We start from the raw sequence: 9,793 nt of genomic DNA on the forward strand, positions 1-9,793 counted from the left end.
GTATCAAAACCTTTTTGTCGGCTGTAGGTCTGTCTTTTTAAGAATGCGCCCGATTGTTGTTCCTCATACATCACAAGTATGGATTTCTAGAAAACAACTTTTACTTTCTAAAGTAAAATGACAGAAATATTTTCTAATGTCAAATATCAAACGCCACCAACGCAGTGGAGGTGAATTACACTCCAAACCATGCCAGCAACGTCAAAAGCCTCAATTATTTGCGACACAAGGGAGACATAGAGCATTTCCGAAGTTTGAAAAATCATTTGAGAAATTACGATCGTATTTTGTTTCCCGATTTGTGTTGAATAAAGTTATGAAATTACAAATTTTCAAGTAAAACACAGGGATGGGATCATTTCCCGTTCTCTCAGACCAAAAGTACACGTACCAAGACATACAACTGTTTTTACCATCAATAATCAAAATAGACGCCCAATATAATTGAAAGAACGAGCGCCATCAGTGTTCGATCAGATACCTACAATCCTGTGCGCCAACAATGTTTAAAGTAAGTGAGACATTAATGAACACAAAATACTCGTTTAAACATTCTATTTTGCTTGAGTCCTTGTAAGTATAGTAAATCCATCAACTTCTATTGTTTGTATTAGAAGGAATGGTTGCTGCAATTTGAGTGTGAGACCGCCTGTGAATTTAGTGAGACCAGCAGTGGGGTGGCCCGTTTTGACTCAGATTTTCAGATCACTCGTTTCTCTTCAGATCGAATAAATCTTTCGCCTTTTACTAAAGATTTCTGTGGAGAGGAACAATAAAGAGTATACCATTTCCGTGGAGAGGAACAATAAGAGTATATCTCAATTTGTTGATGCTCTGCGAAAGAATATCAATATTGCAACGGATAGCCGCCTATATCATACTCCGTGCAACAATCATACGTTCACATAATTCATACCGGCACGTGTGAACATGTTCACATAAACAGAGAAATTATGCCGAGTGCAGACAGACAATCACGTTTAAAACCTCGTTTATCATCCATCCATTTATCCATCCTATTCCGCTTATCCGGGTTGGGTCGAGGGGGAGACCGCTTTAGGAGGGACTCCCAGGCTTCCCTCTCCCCAGCCACTTCATCCAACTCAACCCGGGGAATCCCAAGGCGTTCCCAGGCCAGCCGAGAGACATAGTCTTTCCAGCACGTCCTGGATCGCCCGCGAGGTCTCCTACCGGTGGGACATGTCCGGAACACTTCCAAAGGGAGGCGTCCAGGAGGCATCCTGATGAGATGCCTGAGCCACCTCATCTGGCTCCTCTCACCGTAGAAGAGCAGCGGCTCTACTCCGAGTCCCTCCCGGATGACCAAGCTTCTCAAGGGAGAGCCCGGACACCCTGCAGAGGAAACTCATTTCGGCCGCTTGTATTCTGGATCTCGTTCTTTGGGTCACGACCCAAAGCTCGTGACCATAGTTGAGGGTAGGAGCGTAGATCGACCGGTAAATTGAGAGCTTTGCCTTTTGTCTCAGCTCTCTCTTCACCACGACGGATTAGTACAGAGTTCGCATTACTGCCGACGCTGCACCAAACCGCCTGTCGATCTCGCGCTCCATCCTGCTCTCACTCGTGAACAAGACCCAAAGATACTTGAACTCCTCCACTTGGGGCAGGATCTCATCCCCGATCCGGAGAGGGCATCCCACCCTTTTCCGACCGAGGACCATGGCCTCGGATTTGGAGGTGCTGACCCTCATCCCGACCACTTCACACTCGGCTGCGAACCACCCCAGTGAGAGCTGGAGATCACGGCTTGAAGAAGCCAACAGCACCACGTCATCTGCAAAAAGCAGAGACGCAATGCTGAGGTCCCAGAACTGGACCCCCTCAACGCCTTGGCTGCGTCTAGAAATTCTGTCCATAACCATTATGAACAGAATCGGTGACAAAGGGCAGCCTTGGCAGAGTCCAGCCCTCACTGGGAAAGAATCTGACTTACTGCCAGAAATGCGGACCAAACTCTGGTATTGGTGATACAGGGACCAAACCGCCCTTATCAGTTGGCTCAGCACCCCGTACTCCCGAAGCACCCTCCACAAAACTTCCCGAAGGACACGATTGAACCCCTTCTCCAAGTCCACAAAACACATGTGGACAGGTTGGGCGAACTCCCATGCCCCCTCGAGGATCCTGCCCAGGGTGTAGAGCTGGTCCACTGTTCCATGGCCAGGACAAAAGCCACACTGCTCCTCCTTAATCCGAGGTTCGACCTCCCGACAGACCATCATCTCCAGCACCCCTGAATAGACCTTACCAGGGAGGCTGAGGAGTGTGATTCCCCTATAGTTGGAACACAACCTCCGGTCTCCCGTCTTAAAGAGGGGAACCACCACCCCAGTCTGCCAATCCAGAGGCACCGTCCCCGATGTCCACGCAATGCTGTAGAGGCGTGTCAGCCATGATAGTCCCACAACATCCAGAGCCTTTAAAAACTCTGGGCGGATCTCATCCACCCCCGGGGCCATGCCCCAGAGGACTTTTTTGATTACCTCAGTGAGTTCGACCCCAGAGATTGGAGAGTCCACCTCAGAGTCTCCAGGCCCTGTTTCCACAATGGAAGGCGTGTCGGTGGAATTGAGGAGGTCTTCAAAGTACTCTCCCCACCGACTCACGACGTCCCGTGTCGAGGTCAGCAGCACGTCATCTCCAGTGTAAACAGTGTTGACGGTGCACTGGTTCCCCCTCCTGAGACGCCGGATGGTGGACCAGAATTTCCTCGAAGCCATCCGGAAGTCATTCTCCATGGCCTCGCCAAACTCCTCCCACGCCCAGCTCGGGCTCCTTTTCAGTCAGAGAGGCGATATTCCATGTCCCAAGAGTCAGCTTTTGCAGCCAGGGATCGGTCCGCCAAGGTCCCTGCCTTTTTCCGCCGCCCATTTTGCACTGCACCCGACCCCTTTGGCCCCTCCGGCAGGTGGTGAGCCCATGGGAAGGGGGACCCATGTTTCCTTTTCGGGCTGTGCCCAGCCGGGCCCCGTGGGCGAAGGCCTGGCCACCAGACGCTCGCCTTCGAGCCCCACCTCCACGCCTGGCTCCAGATGTGGGGCCCGGTGACCCGCGTCCGGGCGAGGGAAAACAAAATCCATTTATGTTTTTCTTCATAAGGGGCTTGTGAGAGCCGTGCTTTGTCTGGCCCTTCACCTAGGATCCGTTTGCCATGGATGACCCTACCAGGGGCATGAAGCCCCAGACAAGATGGCTGCTAGGATCATTGGGGCGTGCAAACCCCTCCTCCACGGTAAAGTGATGACTAACGAAGGGGCTTCGTTTATCAATGCAGTTTAACTTCTGGTGGGACCCATTTGAATTGGCACATGCCAGTCTATTGTAATTTGGCAAAAAATATTGTTTTTAAATAAAAACCAATAACCAACCCTGTCAATTGCACAAGCACTCCTCTTTACTGTTCACAAGCACAATCACAAGTACAAGTCGTCTTCATCCATAAGCACATGAGTCTTTCCTTGTTAAAACACAGCAGCCCTACAAAAAAATGTTCCATCAACTTTTAGTGTCTTAATAGACAATGATGGTATTTATTTATTGAAACAAAATATCTACCTCCTTCAATGTTACACGTGAATGCACATACAGAGAGAAGTTTTATTCATTTTGATAAGGCTACATGAAGCAAAATATAAAGGTGAATACACACTGTTTTCGTGCACCATTTTAGCCCAATTCCATCATTTCCTTGTCTGTCTGTGCCTCCTTACCAGCAAATTTCTGGAAGTCCACATGGCGTCTTTGATGGCAGCAAAAGTGAGCCACTGCTTTGTAAAGTCTTCTTGCTTGATTTTCAACGGGCTCACCCCATAGAGTACAAGGTTCAAGATTCAAGATTCAAGAGTTTTTTATTCGCCATGTTTGAGCGTGCCAAACAAGGAATTTGACTTCGGTAAATCACAGCCTCTGTTCAACATTTAGGTGACTAACAACAACATGTGAAAAATGAAAGATATTCTCAAACATCCCCTGATCTTAAACTAATCTTAAACTCCCAAGAGGGCAAGGAAAAACTCATAACTCCAGCTAGGGGAAATGAGAAACCTTGAGAAGAGACCACAGATGGGAGGGTCCCTCTTCGAGGATGACCAGGCTGCAATGGATGCAGAGAGGACACATAGTACAAACAGTGTAAACAAAAAAGGTGTGGAAAGCGGGATGTTATTGCACAGTAATGACTCTGAGACTCTAAGAGTGGTGTGAGTTCATCAGAGCGACAGCCTGGGGGAAGAAGCTGTCTCTGTGTCTGCTGGTTTTAGTGTACAGAGCTCTATAACGGCGTCCGGAGGGGAGTAGTTCAAACAGGCTGCAACCTGGGTGCGAAGGGTCTGTTGAGATGTTGATGTCTGCATTCAACACTTCCCTTGCCGGGAACTGCAGGTCGCCCACAGGTATACGGCAGCCATGAACTACCTGAGCAGGTGCCACACTGACTCCTGGGCGCCACAGCCAGGTCGGGGGCACGTTGAGAGCGCTGATATGCCCCGGGAGTGCATAACGGACCTGACTGGGAGGCCATCATGGGCCACCATCCACGACAGGTCCCAACAAGTTTGTTTCGAGAGGGCGGGGTGGTTGACGTTGTGCCAAACTGTTGTGGGCTCGCCGAATGCGGGTCCGAGCACTGGACAAACCACTTCCCGCTGTACGACAGAGATCATAGATCTGTGACTTGTTAAAATGTCACTATTTTCTTGCTGTAATTTAAAGTTCTTCAAAAACTTTTTGGTGAAGAAATAAGAAGGTGGCGCGTTAAAAGACACAGGAATTCATTGGTCGATGGGTATTAGCTTTAGTTTCCGGAGGTATGTGTCACGTCTCGCCCTGCTCCACTATGTGTCTGTCTTGGTTTCTGTCTGTGTGCTCGCCCCTCCCCTCCTGTGTGCCCATGATCAGTGTGATTGTTCCCACCTGCCTCTCGTTACCTGTCGTGTATAAAAGTCCTGTCTGCCCCTCTCTCCCTGTCGGATCATTGGTTTTGGTCATTGGTTTTGGTCATTGGTTTTGGTTCCTGTCGTTCGGTGTGTCGTCCTGTCTTGGTGCCGTCATGTCCTGCTGTCTTCTTGTTCCACGTCCCGGTCAGTCAGTCAAGTTATTGTTTAAGTCATGTCAGTTTACCGAGTCTGTATTTTGAGTTGCTTCAATAAACCCTGGTCCAAGCTGCACTTGGTCGTCCTGCTCCATGCTCCACCACCCGACCGTGACAGTATGAGCCCATCCAGAATCGTGTCATTGCTTGGCTTTTCGATGCATTTGGTGTAACGAGCGCGCTTCGCAGGTGCAGGGCAACATATCTGCTTCCGAGGAAGAGTTTTAAGTTCGGGACTCCTTCTCCTCTGTTTTTTTTTTTCTTTTTCTTCAGTCCCTCTGACTTGGATTTCCAGGTGAAGTAAAAAATGGCTCGGTCCAATTCTAAAAGCAACTTACTTGCTGGGATGAAAACAGAACTGATTAGTAAAAGCAAGGGTAAAATCACCACTTTTATGGTTAAAATTCTCTCTTCTACGGTCAGCTCTCTTAATCCCCCAAACCCAAGAACAGATACTACACTTTATCTTAGCCAAAAGGCAGAGAAGCGATGGAGTATGCGAGTGAGGGACTCGCTTACAGGCTTCCCCGTCTACCCATTCTCACCAACGGTTTGTTAGAATAGGCCTCTTTGGCACATGTGATTAGCTAGGGAGCTTGAGCTATGCCATTATATCGCTGTAACACTTCTCTTGCTTTATTAGCTTTCTCTACTCTATGAAACCCTTTGCACATATGTAGAAGTCGCTCTCGGTTAAGATGACAAGGTCACACATTATCACACAGGCTAGGCAGTCGCCTCCTTGCAGGAAGGCGGCCAGAGTAGTATAAGAGCAGGAACCTTGGCGCTGGGAGAGGAACCTTCTTCTGCATCTCGCAGAAAGGGCTCCACAGCTGTGCATCAATCATTTTGGCATACATTAAATAGTTAAACTGTGAAGGCTTTCTCTTGGTAATTACTGTTAGCATATCGAGCATTAAAGATAAAGAACTGGGAACAAACCTAACAGGTTACAGTACGGAACAGAGTGCTGCTCTAATGGGCACTAAAAAATCGGCAAACTTGTCTGATGACTTATTTGTTCACTCTTCTTCATCCGCAGTAATGCATGTAGTAGTTCACGAGGCATATATGTGTCCCCTTTGACCAGTCTCTATCCAAATACACAGTGTAGATACCTATTAAAATGGTAGACCCGATGAACATGAAAGGCAAATGAGAATTTGCCAAGAACTTTCCAGGGTCATCATATGTACAACGGCTGCGCCAAAAGGAGTCAGGCCAGAAGAATAGAGCGGAACTAACACAAGATTTGAACGCACGCCTTAGTAGAGACTGAGAGCCTAAATCCAGCGCTTCAGCGACACTACCTACCAACTGCAGTTTCAACATTGAATTTTGTTGACATTTCTAATAAAATGTGAAAGTGGATAAAAAGTTGGTTTCTCCACCAGCATCCAGGTTAGTGCTGCCCGACTGAGCTTTGTTCATAATGTAATGAGTGACAGTCAGAATCCAGTTACGAGTTGGAACCGAATGCTTGTTAGCCGATTAGAGGACTTGATGAATTGCTAGCACTGAGCAGCAGAGTGGCGCAGCGGGAGCGTGCTGGGCCCATAACCCAGAGGTGGATAGATCAAAACCATCCTCTGCTGTTTGTCTGGTTTGGACCTTCTTTCAAGTCATGCTTTTGAGAAAAAATGTCGTGCGCATTATCTTTTCCACACGTTGGTTGTGCTGCACCTGGAGGCAGGGCTCGAAGGCGAGCGTCTGGTGGCCGGGCCTTCGCCCATGGGGCCCGGCCGGGCACAACCCGAAAAGGAAACGTTGGTCCCCCTTCCCATGGGCTCACCACCTGTGCGAGGGGCCAAAGGGGTCGAGTGCAGTGTGAGCTGGGCGGTGGCCAAAGGCAGGGACCTTGGCGGTCTGATCCCCGGCTGCAGAAGCTAGCTCTTGGGACATGGAATATCACCTCTCTGGCTGGAAAGGAGCCCGAGCTGGTGTGCGAGGCAGAAAAATTCTGACTAGATATAGTCGGACTAGCCTCCACGCACAGTTTGGGTTCCGGTAGAAGCCCTCTCGAGAGGGGCTAGACTCTCTTCCACTCTGGAGTTGCCCACGGTGAGATGTGTCGAGCAGATGTGGTGGGTATACTTATTGCCCCCCCGGCTGGGCGTCTGCACATTGGGGTTCACCCCGGTGAACGAGAGGGTAGCTTCCCTCCGCCTTCAGGTGGGGGGACGGGTCCTGACTGTTGTTTGTGTCTATGCCCACCCTTCTTGGAGTCCCTGGAGGAAGTGCTGGAGAGCGCTCCTTCTGGGGACTCCATCGTTCTACTGGGTGACTTCAATGCTCACGTGGGCAATGGCACCAGGACTTTGTAGTTGTGTCATCAGATTTGCGGCCGCATGTTTTGGACACTCGGGAGAAAAGAGGGGCGGAGCTGTCAACTGATCACCACCTGTTGGTGGGTTGGCTCCGATGGTGGGGGAAGATGCTGGTCCGACCTGGAAGACCCAAACACTCTGTGAGGGTCTGCTGGGAACGTCTGGCAGAATCTCCTGTCAGGAAGAGCTTCAACTCCCACCTCCGGCAGAGCTTTTCCCACGTCCCGGGGGAGGCGGGGGTCATTGAATTTATATAACTCGACCTCTACGTTTTAAGCTTGATGAGCCAAAATATCAGATCTTGCTCGTTTCCTACCGTTTTAGCCTATTTGTTTTATCCAAATCTGTTCAATCTCTGATTATAATCTGTAGCCCTACGTATTTTTCAAATTTTTATTTATTTATTTATCAAATCTCCTCAGTTCTGTCAAACTCAGTGCACAATGAACCTCCCTTCCACTTTGAACCAAGCTTCACCAAATTTGGGAACGCCGTAGCAAGGAGTGCGATTTGGTTGTCGGACACTCCAAGTCCATATCTTTTTGCCGCACTTCACCCTCTCAAGTTGGTGTTCTTTTGTTGTTGCTTCAGAGCGACCCCATCCATCACTCTTGAATGAGTCCATTGTTCAAATGAGTCAATTTTCATCATTGTGAGTTCCTCCGCTTTTCACTGTCTTTTCTCGTCCCCGAGGATGTTGTCTGTCCTCCGGAGTGTACTTGTCCTCCTCCAAGCACAACAGCAGTCTTTTCTTGTCCTTCGCCAAAGGTCAAAGGTGCTTCAGAGCCAGGCACCATTTTGTAGTTGTTCACGGCTGCAGGCGAAGTCTCGGATTGGGTTTCAGGGACTCTGACACTGAGAATGACAGGCTGGGACATCAAACTTGTAAGACTATTTCCAAATGTAGCTGCTTCCATCAATTTGCTGGTAACGTTTATTTACCAAACTTCAAATTCTCCTAATAACAGCGGTCTCGGTTTTATATCGTAAATCCTGCAACTCATCCTATTTTTGAGCTACATTTTATCTATAGTTCCAATTTAATCGGACAGTATGTTGTCTTCAGTATCATTATTGAAAATCAACTCATCGAGGTCTGCTTTCCACATCAAGCCCTGATCTGTATGTCTTGACCTCTCACATGTTATTGTCATGCTTGCTCAAAAATGTGACTTAGAGTATGGTGCTGTGAATTCTCAATCTCCCCAATGAAATTGGATCCCACCTCGTAGTTCTTATCGTTCTCATGTTCCTGTTAGCCTGCAATTGTCCAAATCAAAAATGTTTTCTTTTAACTGTCTTTCTTTTGAACCTCTAAATCTCTCGTGTTGCTAACCTATCTACACCAGAACAAAAAAATTACCACAATATAACATGTATTTGAAAATTCATTGTCATAACGTGTTGTATTATTACTATCTTCCACTATCTGTCCTACTCACTCCCCCCTTTTTGAGGCTTGGCAACGCCCATGCCTCACACCTTGACAAACTTTTTGGGAGAATGCGTTCTTTACTACATACGATTCCATCATCATTTAAGTTGACTTTCTTTCCAAAACGCTTCTCAATTTCTCAGTTCACACATCTTCTGCATGTGTTACTGGTTCTCCAGTTTTTTTTCTTCTAGTTAATTATCAATCCAAAAGCTATGTGTTTCTTTCTAACATTCAACCTGCTCAAAATCACTCTTTCATCGAAGTCGCTCTACTAATTTTCTATAGTAGTCGCCAACGACTTCAACCATTCAACCTGTAATTTCTTTTCATTCAGGCTATCATTCATCAATGTTCATTTGCATCTCACACGCAGTCTCCAAAAAGGAGTCTTTCTATCACATTGGTCCCAATTCATCCAAGCTCACCACACAACATTCATATATCATTTTCAACTCAGGTTTCCTGGTAGAACAATCCACCAATTCAAAAAAACTTAACTAAAACAAACAATTGGCAAATTAATCTGAATTTCTTTTCTTTGTTTTTAAATTTGAAGAACTCAATCTCTCAGATTTAGCTTGCATTTAAAAGTTTGCATAATCTTATAACACAACCAATCAATTATTCCTATTAAATGTAGCATTGCAAAATCTTAAATTCACAATTTAGCTTCTCCCAATTCCTGAAAGCATGTTCTGTTGTTTTGTTAACTCAGAATTTCTCATGAGGGCTTGACACTAACATGCACTAGTGTGGATTAGTTTCTGTTCGCAAACAGATTTCTCTCTTTTTCTTTCATTTTTATCTGTCAAAATTGTTTCTGTTCTGCGGTGTAAATTGAATAGACCACAGTCTAGCAATTTTTTTTATACTAAAACTATAGCCAATGTTCATCATTTTAACATATACGCACACACA

The 9,793-nt window shown here is 46.9% G+C and overlaps 2 pseudogenes; one reads left to right on the forward strand and one right to left on the reverse strand.

Annotated features, from left to right (window-relative positions):
* Window positions 1–705: 705 nt before the first annotated feature.
* On the forward strand, window positions 706–790 carry LOC125968002 (U5 spliceosomal RNA; annotated as a pseudogene).
* Window positions 791–5,393: 4,603 nt separating this feature from the next.
* On the reverse strand, window positions 5,394–5,601 carry LOC125968000 (U2 spliceosomal RNA; annotated as a pseudogene).
* Window positions 5,602–9,793: the final 4,192 nt, after the last annotated feature.

Source organism: Syngnathus scovelli, unplaced genomic scaffold (genome assembly GCF_024217435.2).
Source record: "Syngnathus scovelli strain Florida unplaced genomic scaffold, RoL_Ssco_1.2 HiC_scaffold_41, whole genome shotgun sequence".
NCBI classification, from domain to species: domain Eukaryota; kingdom Metazoa; phylum Chordata; class Actinopteri; order Syngnathiformes; family Syngnathidae; genus Syngnathus; species Syngnathus scovelli.